Below are 13,953 nucleotides of genomic sequence, written 5' to 3'. Positions count from 1 at the left end.
ATATCTTTAAAAAAGAAATTAGGAGTTTAAATTTGGAAATAATTTGGGGCGTCTGGGTGGCTCAGTCGGTTGGGCGACCGACTTCGGCTCAGGTCATGATCTCGCGGTCTCTGAGTTCAAGCCCCGCGTTGGGCTCTGTGCTGACAGCTTGGAGCCTGAAGCCTGTTTCAGATTCTGTGTCTCCCTCTCTCTGACCCTCCCCCGTTCATGCTCTGTCTCTCTGTCTCAAAAATAAATAAACGTTAAAAAAATTAAAAAAAATTTGGAAATAATTATTCTCTAGTTCTTTTTATTACTAAACATTAAATAGCAGGAAGAGCTTTAGGGTAAAGCCATATCTGGGGTGAAAGATAAACTATTTCATCTCAATTTTTTTTAAAAAAAGAGTATGTGTGTGTGTGTTTGTGTGTCTGTGTCTGTGTGAGTATTTTGGAGGTATGTAAGAGTTAAATGTGAAAAAAGAAACAAAAATATTAGAGGAAACCATGAGTTACTTTTATCTCGGAATAGATTAAGTATTGATAATATTAAACCCTGAAGCCATAAATAAAAGACTAGTAGTATGTTTGAGTACACTAAATAATGAAGATGATGATGGTAACAGTAATAAAAAATAAGTTTTGGGGAAAATTCTAAATTAAACTGAAGGCAAATGTCAAACTGGAAAAGAATATTACAGTATTTACAATTTATATCCAAACAAATTAATGTTTTCAACAAAAGAAAGCATAGCATATGTAAGAAATAGTACTACAACTGAAGAGAACCATGGTCAAAGAATGTGAGCAGGCAGAAAAAGAAACACAAATGTCTCTTAAACAGACCAAAATTAGCTTAGTCTGTCACTTACATTATAAGGTTGATGAAAATTGAAACTAGAGACTTTAAAAAAATCCGTTAAATTGACAAAGGTAAAATGCAGTTAATAATATACTATTCAATATGTGAGGGAATGAACAGTCTGCTATATGGCTGGTGGGAGCATAAAGTGTTAAATTTGTGGTCAGTTTGGAATTGTAAGTAAAAATAATGCACATAAGGATGCCTGGGTGGCTCAGTCAGTTGAGTGTCCAACTTTGGCTCAGGTCATGATCTCATGATTCCTAGGTTCGAGCTACACATCGGGCTGTCTGCTGTCAGCACGGAGCCCACTTTGGATCCTCTGTCCCCCTCTCTCTGCACCTCTCCCACTCATGCTCTGTCTCAAAAATAAACATTTAAAAAATAAAAAGTAAAACTGATGCACTTAGATATTGACAGCTATGTCATTTTAATGTATTTATCCTACAAACTCATATGTGTTTCTAATATTACATATTACATATATATATATATATATATATATATATGTCTTCAAAGATTTACATTGCAACATTTTTGTAGTAGCAAAAACATGGAAATTTAAGTGTGTAATAATAGAGAACTAGATAAATAAATCCATAACAAAAACAAATATACAGTGGAATACCATGCAGTTACTAAAACGAATAATGTCCTTGTATATGTTTTGATTTCAAACTTCTCCAAGATATATTGTTAAATGGGTTGTTGGGGAGGAGGAGGATCATATGAATGGAAAAAGAGCAAAAGCATTTGTTTGAAAATTTCATGACATAGCCCTGAAAGAACATACAACAACTAAAATAATGCATGATGCCTTAAGCAGAGAGCTGGGAGACAGAGGAGGTGGGGAAGATTATTTTTAACTGTATATATTTCTTGTTTCTTTTGAATTGTGTGCTTATAATAGCTATATTATAACTTAAAAAACAGATAGTATTCCCAAAGGGTTGGTGGGGATTAGAAAAAAAATCTTATTCTATTATGGCCTCCATCAGTAAGGTCACTACTTATAGTGCAGGACTTTAGGTCATGGGACCTGGTTTGGGGCTCAGTTTGAGATTTCACTGGGGATCTGGAATGCTTGGCAAGTCTGAGACTCGCACAGTTTTTGTCAATTTGTGAGGGAAACTTGTTTCTAGGGGGCAGTGTTTTCTAACACCACTACCAGGCTTACTGTATCAGTTCTGGCCTTATCCAAATATCGTATTATTTTACATATTAAATTCACTCCCTGTTGTTGCAGCTAATTTTCTAGTTTTCCGTGTTCATCCTTCTTGCTATGTAGATTTTAAACCTGAGATGGTTTTCTTTCCTTTCTCCATCCTTTAACGCCTTTCTATAGCTTTGTTTTCCTTCTCTATCTCTGCTTTCCCCCTTTGCTAGCTGCTGCCTGCATCTTCCTACCTCTTTTTCTTGCTCTTCACTTCATGTCTGGGCCAGTCCTGGGCAACTCCTTACTTTATCACACAGCAGCTGAACATAGAGAAATTACGTGACTAGGTCGAGGTTCATAGTTATCAGCATTTCCAGGAAAACTGGGGTAATAGGACAGTCAGCATGCTCAGGGCTATCTAATTCTTGATACCAAAATATTCAAGAATGATGCATGAACAATTTAGCCTTCTTGAGCTTTGAATTCATCTTAGTCCAGTTCCCACTGTGTTTCTTGCTCCTGTCATTTCTGTTGGAGGTAAATTTCATAGTTCTGGCCAATTAGGTCCAAGTGATCTATATACTTTACCATAATTGATACATTTAATTTCCACTATTTAATATTAACCTGGTTCTCTGCCATTAAATAGAGTTCTTTGAAATCCCTCTCTAGTCAATATTGCCCAATCAAAGGCATTGGAATTAGTCATTGGGTATAAGTGTTTTATATTTGTTGGTTCATTTAATGGTTCATAGTTGTTCACCCCACACATATTTATGGAGCATTTATTAGTGTTGTGCTAGTCAAAGCAAGGTGAGAAAGATGGTTTAGCTGTGCAAATAGTTATCTAAATCTAGCTTCTTAGCTAGAAAAATGTAAATCCATCTGGTTCATTGTGTATCCTCACTGCATATCATTGTCATTGTGTTTCTTCTATCATAGGGTCTTAGATCAAGTTCCCCAAAAGCAATTCCTGAGGTGAGAATTGGTGTGTAAATGATTTGTTCAGGAAACACTCATAGGAGACACTGGTAAAGAAAGGAATGGGGCAGCAGGGTGGGGCAGAGGAGGAAGCAACACCAGCCTGTGATGTCGGGCAAAGGCCTTTTAGAGGGTGGCTTCTCCCTGACCCTAAAGAGGAGCCCTGCAGTGTAAGTTATAACTCAGCTTTCCTGGCCCTTGTGGTTTTAGGTCTGACCTTGTACCCCACACACAGTGACCTAGACCTGATAAATATTTGTTAGAGAAATGAATGGAAAATAGACACGCTAGAGAATATCAAAGAGCTTACACTCTAATGATAGGTTAAGATAAGGAGGGGTGTGATCAAAGCTATAAGAGGAGTGCAAATAAATTGCTAGTGGGTTCAGAGGAAGAGCAGATTGCTTACGTACCATTGTTTCATATAATGATAATATTTTTAAAAAGCTTTTAAGTTAAACTTGGCAGCCTCTTAGAGTATAGAATCCAGAATGAAAACGAGGATATGTAAACTGGACTTTGCCTCAGGACCTCCAAATTAGAGGACATGTTTTTAAAAATTATTTGAGGGAATGTAGATATTTTTAAAATGTTACATTATGGAAACATTCTTTTAGTACATATAATCCTTTAATTGAGCTTAACCTGCAGCCAGCAATAGGCTAATGTCAATAATGCTCTTCTAAGAGCTACATTGTGCATCCTAAGACTGGTATGATGGTGTGCCAGGTTGCTAGGTATGGCTCTGTGGGAATCTCCCCTGTTCCAAACAAACAGAAGAGAATATCACAGTGGATCATGCTTCCATCCCATTGCTTCTTCTGTCACCTCCGCCTGGATTGAGCTTCTACTATTCTTAATTTGGTTCTGTCGTACTCATTATTCAAGGCCTAAGCTCAGATATTTTCTTGGATATGACACCCAAGAGCACAGGCAAGAATAACAACAGCAACAAAATAGATAAATGGGACTACCTGAAAAGTAGAAACATTTGTGCTGCAAATAAGCTCAAGAAAGTTAAATGACAACCCACAGAGTGGGAGAAAATATTTACAAATCATATATCTGATAAGGAACTTGTATACAGTGTATATATGTAACTCCTCCAACTCAATAATAAAAAGGCAAAAACAATTAACAAATGGACAAAGGATCTGAATAGACATTTCCTCAAAGAAGATATATGTATGGCCAATAAGCACATGAAATAGATATTCAACACATTTAGTCAATAGGGAATTTCAGATCAAAACTACAGCAATATACCACTTCTCAAGCCCTAAGCCATAAACAAAAGGAAGGATGTTAACAAGTGTTGGTGAGGATGTGGAGAAATTGGAACCCTCTTACATTGCCAGTGGGAATGTAAGATGGTGCAGCCACTTTGGAAAACAATTTGGCAATTCCTCAAAAAGTGAAATGTGGGGTTACCATTTGACCCAGCAATTTGACTCAGGTATATTCTTAAGAAATAAGATGTTCATACAAACTTGTACACACAGCTGTTCTTAATAAAGCATTACTTGTAATATCTCCAAAGTGAAAATAACGCAAATTCCATTAATTGATGCATGGTTACGTAAAATATGGTGTATCCATATGATGGAAAGTTATTCAGCAATAAAAGAGTAATAAAATACTACATACTACAACAGGGTAAACCTTAAAAACACTATGATAAGAACTCAGTCACAAAAGACCATGTAGTGTATACTTCCATTTATATGGCATGCATACTTCCATTTTTATGGCACAGCAGATTAGTGAGGTGCTTAGGGATGGTGGGGTGGAAGTGGAAGGTGTGGGGGGAAGATGATGAGTGACAGCTAATGGCTATTGGATTTCTTTTACAGGGACAAAATATGTTCTAAAATTTGAATTTGGTGGTGGTTGCATGGCCAAACATGAAATTGTTACTTTTAAATGAGTGGATTGTATAGTATGTTAATTATACCTCAATAATTATCTTAATAAAGCTGTTTTTAAAAGCCCTGAACCTAAAGGTTATCTTATAGAAAAAATTTTCCTGAGGGGCTCCTGGTTGGCTTAGTCAATGGAGCATGGGACTGTGGATCTCAGAGTTCTGTCTTTGAGCCCCACATTGGGTGTAGAGATTACTTAAAAATAAAATATTAAAAAAAAAAAATAGAGCTACCCTATAATCCAGCAAATGCACTACTAGGTATTTACCCAAAGTATACAAAAATGCAAAATTGAAGGGGTATATGCACCCTGATGTTTATAGCCATAATATCAGCAATAGCCAAAGTACAGAAAGAGCCCAGACATCCATTGACTGAATGAATGAAGAGGAGGTGGTATATATACAGAATGGAACATTACTCACCCATCAAAAAGAATGCAATCTTGCCATTTTCAATGATGTGGATGGAGCTAGAGTGTATTATGCTAAGTGAAATAAATTAGAGCAAGACAAATATATGGTTTCACTCATGCATGGAATTTAAGAAACAGAACAGAACATATGGGAGGGGAACGTATGGGAAATAAACCATAAGAGACTCTTAACTATAGAGAACAAACTGAGGGTTTATGGAGGGAGGTGGTGGGGGATGGGCATTAAGGAGGGCACTTGTGATAAGCTCTGGGTATTGTATGTAAGCGATGAACCACTGAATTCTACTCTTGAAACCAATATTGCACTGTTAACTAGAATTGAAACAAAAATTTGAAGAAAAAAATAAAACCTTTTAAAAAAAGAAAAAGAAAACGATTTCCTGAAACCTCAGTTTGAGCTCAGTGCCCTTTTTTGGGTTGCTGGTGGATATACTATGTTCACAGCCATATTGCATGAAAATTCTTCATATAGCTGGCTCTATCACTAAACTAAAAGTTCCTCAGAAATGAATTCTTCTCCATCTCTTCCTCCTCTTCCTCCTCCTCCTCCTCCTCCTTTACTTCCTCCTCCTCTACTTCCTCCTCCTCTACTTCTTCCTCTCCCTCCTGCCTCTCTTCCTTCTCCTTCTCCTTCTCCTTCTCCTCCTCTTCCTCTTCCTCTTCCTCTTCCTCTTCCTCTTCCTCTTCCTCTTCCTCTTCCTCATCTTCTTCCTATCATTATGTTGCAGAGTCTAGGGTAGTTTCTTTTGTATAGGAAACAAACAGCTGAACTTAACTATATTATTCCTTTTTTTCAAAAAAATTTTAACCCTTACTCATTTTTCAGAGAAAGTGTGAGTGGGGGAGGGGCAGAGAGAGAGGGAGACACAGAATCTGAGGCAGACTCCAGGCTCTGAGCTGTCAGCACAGAGCCTAACACAGGGCTCGAACTTGCGATCATGACCGGAGTTGAAGTAGTACACTTAACCAACTGAACCACCCAGGCACCCCTTAACTATATTATTCCTTACATTCATACAGCCTTTTGAGGCTATTTCAAAATTTTATAATATTGACACCAATTTTAAAATGGTTAGAGACAAGAAAAATCCCTCCCAAAATGTTAGAAAATGCTATGTGCATTTTTTCTTTCTTTTTATTTTTTTTATGGAGGCATAAAATTTGCCTTAAAATTGTAGATGATAAAGACAAAATACAAGAGCATATAATCAATATTTGCATACAAAAAGCAAAGCGTGTACAGGGCCATTAACATGATTTTATGAAGGACAGATCAGATCTGACTCATTTTACTTTCTTCTCATAACATACACCTTATAAATTTAAAAACCTTATGATTATTGTATCTTTTGTTAAAGCACCATTAAGCTTTTCAAACACTGTTAATTTGCTCTGACTTTTCCTTGCCTCAGTGTACTTCAGCGAAAGAGGTGGATGGAACCACTAAAACCCTGCTACTCAAGTATTATTATATGGTTTTACTAAGAGACTTCATTGTCATTCTAGTTTCATTAATAACACCAGAATATAATTTGATGCAGGATTTGACGACAGCTTTAAGTAACAATTATTAATTGGTTTTATATTCAAAATTATGTTTGAAGAAAATTTAAGTCCCTTACCTCGGTTATTTTCAAGATTTTTTGAACTGAACTGTTTCTTGGCCAAAATCTTATTCAAAATCCAGTATATAAATCATGTAAGAACAGAGTCGCTCTGCTAATTAGAGATTGCAAAAGAGGGTCAAGAGACCCAACCTCTAGCCACAGTTGTCCCCTAGGGTGCCTCTAAAGATTGCTTAAGTTTCCTTAGAGTAAAAATTTCTGCCTTAGTTAGGTAGAAAGTAGGTCTATGCATCTCCCTGCAGCTGGGAATTATATTTTTTATAGTAACCAATTACCTTGAACCAAGTGAAGTTAATGGCATTTTGCAAACCGATTAGCAAACATTGGAAACCACCTCATATGCATATTGTTTTATATAGACATTTTAACAGAAAGGCATTATTAGGCTAACTCTGTGATAACACATTGGGGTGATGGAAATAGCTATGAAATGGGTTGCATGTAATGTTACTAGTAATATTTGAAGTGCCAATCTTTGCAAATGTTTTACTTGAAAATGAAGAAAATTCAAGGTTATTTCTATTAAATCATTGCTATTCCTTTTGCTCTCCTTCACTAAAAGGCCTAATTGGAGAACAGAGAAGTCAAGAAACAGCTGGCATGGGGCTTGCTTATAACCCAGATAAGACTTCGGGAGTGGGGGAAAGGAGTGAACAGTGTCATCCACTTCTGATCTTCATCTCCCTCCCAACCTCTGTCTCTCTCTTTCCTCTTCTGGATCACATGCTTGGGTATCTGGGTAGGTCTGCCATTCACCCACAATGGAAGGACTTCCACAAGACCTTTAGTTTTCATCTCAGTTTTCATGTCTAAGCAATTTAAATTGTGTTGCCTTCCTTATGAGGTATGCATACAGTCCATGGAAAGCACTTAGCACAGTGTATAGCTTGTAGTTAGGGTTCATTGAATAGTAATGATTCATCTTTCACTTAACTGTTTTCTCTCCCTTCTTTCTCCCTTACTTCCTTAAACTTCACTTTAACATTCACTGTATTTATTTATACTTATTGAAGAAAAAAATGCAAGGAGTTTTTGTTTCACTTTTCAAAGTTTTGGTTTGGGTGTGTTTCAATTTATGAAGAGAAAAACGTACAATTGTGTATGTAACTTAGAAAAACAAAGCATTGTTACTCATGAATCTCTAGGCTATAAAGTCTGGGGATGCACAAAATAGCAAAAATATCCACACTAACAAACAGTGATTTTTCAGTTAACATTCAGGACACTGTGACTCACTAAGTGTGAAGTCCTAGATTAAGCAGTTTTTTTAAGACTCGGTCAGCCTTAATGGAGAAAGAAAATTATTTTAGAAACCCAGGGGAAAATAAGGAATGGATATTTGCTGGGGGGAATTATTTCTAAGGAAAACTTTATTAATAATTAAGTTATTTATAATTTTAATAAGTTTTTTTTCCATTTTAAGAGTTTTTATTTAAAGTCGTTTATAAGATTCCTTTATTCCTGCATCTTCTCAATTGTTTCTTCCTTCTATCTGCCCTTTTCCTTTGCTTCCTGATGAGATATGGCTTTATGTTATGGATATGTTAGTGGTCTTTGTCCAGTTTTAGCCTACTGATAACCACCTTGCTAGAGGGATGCCCAGGGATCAGTTGCGCCAGTGGCCTTCTCTTGCTGTATTCATTCAGTGTAGATAATGTATTTCTTCCTGTAAATGTGGGCTACTTTGCCAATTTGCTGACCTTGGTAATGTCCTCACACAACCTGTACTTCCTTATCCTTTTGGGTGGGCATGGATCAAATGTTGTACTTCCATCTCAGCTCTTTGTAAAGAGAAGATATAATCTTTACTGTGAGTGTGGGAAGGTACATTGGAATGCCTTTTATGATTCTTGTTCCAGTCGGAAGTCACAAAGGGATTGCACTTCATTTTGGCCACTGATGTCCAGCAATGGCTGCAACAGCGAAGAGTAATTTTAATGTTTTAAAGAATTATCTTCTGATGTTATTGGTGTTGCTCTTTCTAAAGGGAGAAGGTAACAGTCTCTTCAGCGTATGTGATTTATGTAAAATCAGGAGGTTGTGGAACCAGTCACAGGGCTGGGATGGGAATTCTGACTTGATCATTCGTACTGCTACTTGATGCCTCTTAACAGGGTCTTCTCAAAATTCTGTGTATTTTTCCAGGTTCTACTTATACTCACTTCTCATCCTCTTCCCTAGAGGGACCCTTTGCAAAAAGGCCTAGAACCACATCTTAGACTTTTAAGTTTCATCCATATTTCCCTGATTTTCTTTTCCAATCACATAAGCTTTTAGATAGTGAGCCCACAGACTTGCTCACACAATTTCCTGTGCTTTCGGAGCTATTTTCTTTTCAAAATTGGTCGGGGGAGGGCAGTGTGGGAAGGGGAACAGAATTACATTAGTTATTACTAAGCGTATTTAAATGATAAAAATAAAAGGAAGAAAGGGATTCAGAGGTGAAGACATTGCTACTATCAGTGGAGTGATGATTGGAAGGGGAGTTGAGCCAAGCCTTTGGGGGAAGGAGAATGTTAATGGTATGGATATTGAGATCTGGAACCATTTAAGCTCCTCTCTCTGATAGTGAGAATATCCACGCTTGCACTGGCTCCTGTCAGAGATATGCCTTCACTTCCAAAGTGAGGAATCCCACACAGGAAAGAAGATGGTAAATATGGAGTAACCTCTTTACCTCAAGAAACCTTTAATCTGGCTAAATATAGATTCTCTCCACATAATTATGGTAGCGGAAGCTATTTTGAGTAAAAAAAAATCTGCCTGGTTTCGAAAATAAAGTCAAGATATGTATCTTCCCTAGATATTTCTATTATTTGGGGTGTATATTTACACAAACTCACATAGACACATATATGCAATCTTTGCCAAGCGTAATTACATATATGCTAATGTACTAATTTGTAGTTTTAAATATATATAATTTGTAGTTTTCTCGCAGTGGTGAGCATCCCCCTGTAAAATATTTAAGTTGTTTGGTGTTTTTCCACCACTAGATTTTGTCCTTAAAACACGGTGAAAGGACTTCATCATGTCTCACTTCTCATCCTGGGCCATCTTGTCATTTGTGACACATAAAACAAGAATAGATATGAAATAGTATCATAATTCCCTTTCCCCATTAACAATAATCTATGTGCTTTGGATATATTTGACTTTTTAAAATTTTGTATTTCCTGGGCCTGTTAAATTATAGCAACGAAAGCTCTTTTCTCTCTGATTTTATAAATGGCGTATGCCCATGTTACCAACATGAATATTAATGCTTCTCTTCTCAGTTATGCCTCTTTAACACGATGGTACTCCCTAGTTTATGTAACCACTTAGTCTGTTCTATTAGGGAAAATCAGGATTGCCTATACACGTGATAGAAAATTCTCAACCTCTGGAAAGAGAGTAGAAAAAAAATCGCATGGCCTTTTTTTAGAGCACGACTAACCTCAATATAGTGTTTAAGTGTCTAATATTGCTTAATGGAAAAATCCATGGTACAGTTCAAACTAAATGAAATAATGATGTAAGTTAGGGTGCTCCTTCAAACAGCATCTTAAGTAGATACTTAATGTACTTCTGAGTTCAACCCCACAGCAGCCGTGCAGCCCGAGAGCTGGTTATGGGATTTCATATTCCTTTAATGGAGATGGCCCCATGCTGGGCTTTTACTTTTCCAACTGTGGCAGTAATAGTTAGTAATCAAGTCATAATGGAATAATCACAACTACAGGGAAATGCTGGCTGATGTAATAGGTTGCAAGGAGAAAAAATATTGGTGTTTTTCCAAACGTTATTCCATCTGCCTTTTTGTTGTGTGTTGAAAGAATCTAGGTTTATAGGTGAAAACAGCCCCTCAAAAGTGCCTGCACAGATAAATCTGTATCATTTGCTGAATCCTAGTGAATTTATTTTTTTCATGAGTGTACTCACAAAGAGTCACACACTTAGGAATGCTATGTTGAAATCTGAAAAGTGTGCTCTGAGCAAGAGCCAGGACATCTCTAATTCTAGAGGCCCTCACATATTTAACTTATATTTTAATGAAACAGACATCAATAGCACACTTTTGTTCTGTATCTTGTAGTTCTCTGACCTCTTCCAAAAACTGTTTCAATTTTCATTAAAGAAAATGCTACTTGCTGCTTAGAGAAAGTTCTTTCTACTGCTTATTAGGTTCTGGTCCCCAAAATGATCTCAGTGAAGGTACAGAGTCCTTTAACTTAGAAATGTAAATTATCCATTTATTTTGTAAAACCTATCTGGTCCATTCTTTTCATTTTTTGGATAAAGAAACTGGTCCCTGGGAAGTTAACTATCTGTGTGTTCTTTACTTGCAGAGTGATACAAATGAATATAGTTAATGATGATAATAGATCATTTCAAATGGCCTATAGCTTCTCTCTTACAAGAACAAATATATCACATAGCTTATCTGAAGAAAATGTTCATGCAAGAGTCTATGAAATCCTACTACATATAGTTGTAGGCACTAGAAATTTTAAGTTTACAGTTGTATAATTAATTGGAACTCAATGGGAGTGTCTGGCAAGAGTAGGAATGGAAGATTAGCTAGCCCCTTAGCCAGAAGAAAGTGCTTGTTCAAAAGCCAGTTGATAAGACCTTGGCAACTTCCGACAGTCAGAAGTTGGTCACTATGCAAGAGGAAGTTGCAAGACCAGAGCCTGAAGAGATTACAAATAATGATGGGCTTGGGGAATCCTTTTAAGGACTTTGGGCTTCACTGAAGCCCTCACTGAAATATATTAATGAAGATATTGACAGAATCAGACTTTACTTTTAGAAAGATCATTCTAACTTCATGCTAAAGAATAACATATATAAATATATTTGTTTCTGAAGGCAGGTCTGGGTGGGGATGGAGGTAGGGACTTTTGGTGGGTGGGATGTGAGGGTGGCAAGAGTTCTTGAAACATAGATCTTGTTCTTGTTCTTTTCTATAGAGAGTAAGGGCTATTTGCTTTCAGAGCTAGAAGCCTGGCGTTAGTCTATGTAACCATTCTTGACTGAACAGGAGACCTGCTTTGTTAATGTACAAACCAACTTGTTAACTACAAAATATTTGTTCCTGTTGGACATTTACCCAATGTCTTGGTCACTGTGCCCATTCTGTAAATCTGGATAATGATGATGATAGAGCCTGGGGATACAGAGGATAGTTGCAAGATGGAAGGAGTGGAAACCAAGAAGGAGATTCTTAGAGTTTCCTAGGCCAAAGATGTTGGTGGCCTGGACTGGGGTAGTGGCAGTAGAGAGGAACAAAGTTGAGACTTCTTTCAGAAGTATAGCCTATTGATTTTAGTGACAAGTAACTGTAAATGGTTAAAGACCGCACAACATCAAATAAGTTTAGGGTTTTTGGTTGGAACACAGGGGGATGGAGTACAAGTGACATAGGGATCATAGGTGTAATAAACATAGTGGTATTGAGAAAGGGATTGGGAGTTAGGAAAACTTGGGTTTAAGTTTTAGCTTTATCCCCAGCATTATTTGGGCTAGTTATTTAGTCTATCTAAACTTCCTGTTGGCTCACCTTTAAAAATGATAACAGAAGTACCGTCCCCATGTGGTCATAAGGATTAAATGAGGTACTATGGATAGCAACCAGAACAGTGCCTTGGAACAGTGTTTGTTTGCTAATAGCGTTAGTTGCAATAATAATAGCAAAGGTTTTTGGAGGGTGAAGATTATGATTTCCGGAGACTTTATGTGGGAGGTATTATGATTTGTGGCTTTATTTTTGAAGGCTTGGAAAGTGCCCAACTAAAAATATATTGAACTACTGTGCTGTTAGGAAGTTGGGCTCATCAGTTTAGTCCGTATTAACATGGAAGCCTTCTGACGTGAGAAAAGATTGTACTAACGTCACTGATCCTCACAGGAGTGTTGTGATTTTTCTAGGACTTTCAGAGATTTGCCCAGCCATTTTATTTTTTAAACAACGTATCATATCATAAATCAGCCAGTTTAAGAGAATGTAATTCCCCAAACAAAATCAAACACTGGTTTCCATAGTGATATCAAGTTGATGCCCTGCATTTAGGCTTTTCCTCCATGAACTTAACAAGAAGATAATAGCACATTCCAACTACCCTAAGTAGAAAATATAGCAAACAGTAAAAAAAAAATGCACAATGTATTTAGATGGATGTTTAAATATGGATTTAACTTTTATGAAGAGAAGTATAAGCTTAAAGCTTGATTAACTGTCATAGTAGAGGCAATGGTGTATTGGAGCCAGCTCTTAATGGCTTGTAAAAGATGATTGTGAAATACACAGGTCATTAAAAATTAGATGTACTCTTATGATTGAATAAATTATACTAAAACCAAAGGTAATGCATCTTCAAAACTAATGACTTCTTAATTATTTTATCATGTCTTATTATCAATGCTCTTGACATTATTTATGTCTGTTGTATCTGTCTGGTGGAAATGTAACATAATAGTATATTGCATGTCTCTTCCTAGCTCTGTGTTCAGTGTCATTATATTAGTAATTTGAAATCCACTCTGTTGGAAGTATTTACACCATAGAAATTGGCAAATGTTATATACATCAAGGCTTCTTGTTTTACTTTGCTTTTATTTGGAGAACTGGTGGTCAAACATTTACTAGCTCACTGCTGGACAAAGGCACCTGCTTGAAGGAACATTTAAAAGAAAACAATCATAAAATATTGAAGGAAAAATCACAAGTATTTCTTAAAGTTAACCTGAAAGATATTGGCTAGGGGCAAGACAAGGAAAAACACTAATCACTAAGAAAAAATTTTAAATTCTTTGGAGTTTCTTTAGAAGACAGAACTCGGAATGTTAAAAACTTAGTTAAGTCCTATGCTGTAGATAAGATGGAGACTCTGTTGGACATCAGATATTTTTAAAAAGATACTCTTTCATCAATGCCAGAGGAAGCCAATTTTAATGCATTCAAAATGCTTTAAAAATGTTGAAAATTGCAGTTAACCCCTTTTTAAACCT

The 13,953-nt window shown here is 36.5% G+C and overlaps 1 protein-coding gene and 1 pseudogene across 1 annotated transcript in view; one reads left to right on the top strand and one right to left on the bottom strand.

Moving 5' to 3' along the window:
• The window catches only part of MDGA2 (MAM domain containing glycosylphosphatidylinositol anchor 2), an 867,659-nt gene that overhangs the window by 385,777 nt on the left and 467,929 nt on the right, over window positions 1–13,953 (top strand). The gene's annotated exons all lie outside the window — the stretch shown is intronic.
• Window positions 8,416–8,848, bottom strand: LOC132669604 (large ribosomal subunit protein uL24 pseudogene; annotated as a pseudogene).

Source organism: Panthera onca, chromosome B3 (genome assembly GCF_046562875.1).
Source record: "Panthera onca isolate mPanOnc1 chromosome B3, mPanOnc1 haplotype 2, whole genome shotgun sequence".
Classification (NCBI taxonomy): Eukaryota; Metazoa; Chordata; class Mammalia; order Carnivora; family Felidae; genus Panthera; species Panthera onca.
The sequence above is the reverse complement of the archived record's forward strand: the minus strand, read 5'-3'. Positions and strand labels throughout refer to the sequence as shown.